The following is a 5,336-nucleotide window of genomic DNA, read 5'->3' on the forward strand; positions in this document are numbered from 1 at the left end:
CACCGCAACCTCCGCCTCCTGGGTTCAGGCAATTCTCCTGCCTCAGCCTCCTGAGTAGCTGGGATTACAGGCACGCGCCACCATGCCCAGCCAATTTTTTGTAGTTTTTAGTAGAGACGGGGTTTCACCGTGTTGACCAGGATGGTCTCGATCTCTTGACCTCGTGATCCACCCGCCTCAGCCTCCCAAAGTGCTGGGATTACAGGCGTGAGCCACCGCGCCGGGCCTCCATGCTTCTTATATAGCCAAAAGAACTGTGAGCTAATAAACTTTTTTAACTGTTGTTAAGAGATGGGGTCTTGCCCTGTTGCCCAAGCTGGAGTGCAGCGTTGTGATCATAGCTCACTGTATCCTTGAACTCCTGGGCCTAAGCAATCATCCCATCTCACCTTTCTGAGTAGCTGGGACTATAGGTGCCTAACACTGTACCCAGCTAGTTTTAAAATTTTTTGTAGAGATGGGGGTCTCTGTTGCCCAGACTGGTCTCAAACTCCTAACCTAAAGCGATCCTACTGCGTTGGCCTCCCAAAGCACTGGGATTACAGGCATGAGCTACTGTGCTTGGCCCCTTGACTTTATAAATTACCCAGCCTCGGCCGGGTGTGGTGGCTCACGGCTGTAATCCAAGCACTTTGGAGGCCAAGGCGGGCGGATCACCTGAGGTTGGGAGTTCAAGACCAGCCTGACCAACATGGTGAAACCCCGTCTTAAAAAAAAAAAAAAAAAAATTACCCAGCCTCAGGTATCCCTTTACAGCAACATACTCAACCGGTTAAGACAAGAAGACAAGGGCCAAGCCCAGGACAGTTGTCACTTTTGGTGTTCAACCAAGCTTCTCCAATGCAGGAAAATGGCAAACTAAACAATGCTACTGCAAGATGTGACTACAGACTAATAGAATGTGCTGCTAAGGACAAGCTCTCTTCTGCTTTCCTAATTTAAAAAAAAAAAAGGACAAGCTCTCTGTCATCCAGTTAAACAAACAGCCAGGAAAAACTGCAATGATAGTTAGCAAAGCTTAGAAGACAATGGCTAGGCTTAAGCCATTTTCCCAAGCACAACCAAAATGATTGTTAACAAATAGGACAGAATCTGCTAACTTTTCATTCTTGTTATATCCCTGTAGCTCCCATTTTCAGATAAGGAAACCGAAGCCACAGGAAGGGTGGGCAACTAATATAGTCATATGGCTGTTACGTAGTAGTCTGGGATTTGAACACAAGTCTGAATCCAAACCCCATTTTCTCATCTTACTGCTACATTATGCTGCCTTCCATCAGCTGGTAGGCATGTCACAAAAAGACACGAGGACAAACTGACATCATGTCCCTCCTGAGGGGATACTATCGGAATTTCACATATTTTTGCCAAAAATGTTTAGCTAGATTTTAATACTTAGGAAACAGACACATGTAGATTATAGGACATTCTACAATACAACTGGACTCTTCAGAAATATAAACTGTATGTATTTGATGCTAAACTTCTTGAAATAAAACAGAATTGTGTTTATGTAGGAGGCAAAACTTTTTCTCAGTTTTTGCTGAAGTGTTCCCGGGTGAAGTGATGTGTGTAGATATATAAACAAATGTGACAAACTATTAATTGCTTTGAAATTTATTAAAACAAAGTATAGGAAACAAAAAAGCTAGAGACCCCATCCTGTTAAGGTAGAAGCCCTGTCCATCCAAGTGAAGCTGTGGAAGGATCCTCATACTTAACATCTACTACTTTTATTTATTTTTTTTTTTTGAGACGGAGTCTCACACTGTTGCCTGGGCTGGAAAGTAACAGCATGATCTCGGCTCACTGCAACCCTGGCCTCCCAGATTCAAGCAATTCTCCTGCCTCAGCCTCCTGAGTAGCTGGGATTACAGGTGCCTGCCACCATGCCCAGCTAATTTTTTGTATTTTTTCTTAGTAGAGACAGGGTTTCACTATGTTGGCAACGCTGGTCTCGAACGCCTGACCTTGTGATCCACCCACCTTGGCCTCCCAAAGTGCTGGGATTATGGGTGTAAGCCACCGTACCTGGCTCATCTACTTCTTTAGGTAGAGCTAGGATCCATCAAGTACCTACTTTCTTTTCTTTTCTTTTTTTTTTTTTCTTGAGATGGAGTTTTACTCTTGTTGCCCAGGCTGGAGTGCAATGGCATGATCTCGGCTCACTGCAAACTCTGCCTCCCAGGTTCAAATGATTCTCCTGCCTCAGCCTCCTGTAGATGGGATTACAGGTGCCCACCAGCAAACCCAGCTAATTTTTTATATTTTTAGTAGAGACAGTTTCACCATGTTGGCCAGGCTGGTATTGAACTTCTGACCTCAGGTGATCCATCCACCGCAGCCTCCCAAAGTGCTGGATTACAGGCATGAGCCACCACGCCCGACCAAGATGTACCTACTTTCTCCAGCACAGCAAAAGAATTGACTCAATTTACCTAATGGGTGTGTGTGTAAGGGGGAAGGAAGCAGAAACAAAATCTGATGAGACACATTCACCAGTAGACTGAATTTATCTAGTCACTTTTGCCTCCTAGTGATTTTCATAAGTTTACTTGTTTTGAAAATTATTTCTCTTATTTTAGATTAAGGGTGGGCAAACTTTCTGTAAACAGACAAATAGCAAGTACTTTTGACTTTGTGGACCATGTAATCTCTGGGCTAACTATTCACTCTGTCATTTTAATGCAAAAGCAGCCACAGATAATACACAATGTGACTGTACCTAATGCCATGCAACTGCAAACTCAAAACTGGTCAAGATGATTATGATCTTACCATAATGTATTAAAAAGAAAAAAAGGGCCGGGCGCGGTGGCTCACGCCTGTAATCCCAGCACTTTGGGAGGCCGAGGCGGGTGGATCACGAGGTCAAGAGATCGAGACCATCCTGGTCAACATGGTGAAACCCCGTCTCTACTAAAAATACAAAAAATCAGCTGGGCATGGTGGCACATGCCTGTAATCCCAGCTACTCAGGAAGCTGAGGCAGGAGAATTGCCTGAACCCAGGACGCGGAGGTTGCGGTGAGCCGAGATTGCGCCATTGCACTCCAGCCTGGGTAATAAGAGTGAAACTCCGTCTCAAAAAAAAAAAAATAAAATAAAATAAAATAAAATAAAAAGAAAAAGAAAAAAAGCCAGGCGCAGTGGCTCACGCCTGTAATCCCAGCACTTTGGGAGCCAGAGACAGGAGGATGACGAGGTCAGGAGATCCAGATTATCCTGGCCAACATGGTGAAACCCTGCCTCTACTAAAAATACAAAAAAATTAGCTGGGTGTGGTGGTGCGTGCCTGTAATCCCAGCTACTCAGGAGGCTGAGGCAGGAGAATGACCTGAACGCAGGAGGTGGAAGTTGCAGTGAGCCGAGATCGCGCCACTGCACTCCAGCCTGGCAACAGACCAAGACTCTGTCTCAAAAAAAGAAGCCACAGATAAAATGTAAATGAATGAGTGTGACCGTGTTCCAATAAAACCTTATTTACAGACACCATATTCTAAATTTCATGCAGTTTTTATATATTATGAAATATTTTTTGTGGATTTTCCAACATTTAAAAACATATCAACCTGGGCAACACGCTCTACAAAAAATACAAAAATTAGCTGGGTGTGGCAGCATGCACCTGTAGTACCAGCTCCTCAGGAGGCTGAGGAGGGAGGACTGCCTGAGCCCAGGAGTGGGGTGGCAGTGCGCTGATATTGCACCACTGTACTCCAGCACTCCAGCATGGGTGACAGAGCAAGACCCTGTTTCAAAAAAAAAAAAAAAGTAAAAATTCCTAGAGCAGGCCAGGTGCAGCGGCTCATGCTTGTAATCCCAGCACTTTGGGAGGCTGAGATGAACTTGAGGCCGGGAGTTCAAGACCAGCCTGGCCAACATGGTGAAACCCCATCTCCACTAAAAACACAAAAAATTAGCCGAGAGTGGTGGCGGGTCCCTGTAATACCAGCTACTTGAGAGGCTGAGACAGGAGAATCACTTGAACCTGGAAGGTCCGAGATGGAGACATTGCACTCCAGCCTGGGCAACAAGAGTGAAACTGTATCAAAAAAAAAAAAAAAAAAAAATAAAAGGACCAGAAAAAACAAAAAACTAAAAAAAAAAAAAAAAAAAAAAAAAAAAAAAAAAAAAAAAACCCACCACAAACAAAATTCCTAGAGCAGAGTGCAGTTACTTGTGCCTGTAATCCCAGCTACTTGGGAGGCTAGAGGACACAGCCTGAGGTTAGGAGTTTGAGATCAGCCTGAGCAACATATAGGTTGCAGATAGTAAAAAAAACAGGCAGTGGGCCAAATTTGGCCCATAGGCTGTGTTTGCCCATCCCTTCTTAGAGATAAAGGAAATACGTAATGTGAGCACTCAAGCTAAAAGAGAGGGCTTCTTTTTTTTTTTTGATGGAGTCCTGCTCTGTCACCCAGGCTGGAGTGCAATGGCACGATCTCAGCTCACTGGAAACTCCGCCTCCTGGATTCAGGTGATTGTCCTGCCTCAGCCTCGTGATTAGCTGTGACTATAGGCATGCACCATCATGCCTGGATAATTTTATATTTTTAGTAGAGACAGGGTTTCATCATGTTGGCCAGGCTGGTCTCGAACTCGACCTCAGGTGATCCAAAGATAGGGCTTATTTTTGCAGTCTAAAGAGCAGCTGTAACAACCTTTAAGGGATTTAAAAGTCAGCATGTACAAAATACTCACCAGAGTGCCCATCGATGACTGACTCAGATTAAACAAAACTTTGAAATCTCAACCTTACCTAAGATACAAAGGAGGCTGGGTGTGGTGGTTCATGCCTGTAATCCTAGCACTCTGGGAAGCCAAGACAGGCAGGTAGCTTGAACTCAGGAATCTGACAGCAGCCTGGGCAACATGAGACCAAAACCACAAAAATCAGCTGCGTATGGTGGTGCACGCCTGTGGTCTCAGCTACTCCAGAGGCTGAGGTGAAAGGACTGCTAGGAACCTGGGAAGTCAAGGCTACAGTGAGCCATGATCGTGTCACTGCATTCCAGCCTAGGTGACAGAGCAAGACTGTCTCAAAACAAAAATACATTAAAGAAAAAAAAAGATGCAAAGGCAACAATAATCACTTTTCATCTACTAGTTCTATCCAGCTACATACTAAATCTTCTACTTCTACAAGAAAGGCCAGCCGGGCGCGGTGGCTCACGCCTGTAATCCCAGCACTTTGGGAGGCCGAGGCGGGTGGATCACGAGGTCAAGAGATCGAGACCATCCTGGTCAACATGGTGAAACCCCGTCTCTACTAAAAATACAAAAAATTAGCTGGGCATGGTGGCACATGCCTGTAATCCCAGCTACTCAGGAGGC

The sequence above is a fragment of the Sapajus apella genome, unplaced genomic scaffold (genome assembly GCF_009761245.1).
Source record: "Sapajus apella isolate SASKATOON/1434 unplaced genomic scaffold, GSC_monkey_1.0 scaffold248, whole genome shotgun sequence".
In the NCBI taxonomy this organism is placed as follows: Eukaryota; Metazoa; Chordata; class Mammalia; order Primates; family Cebidae; genus Sapajus; species Sapajus apella.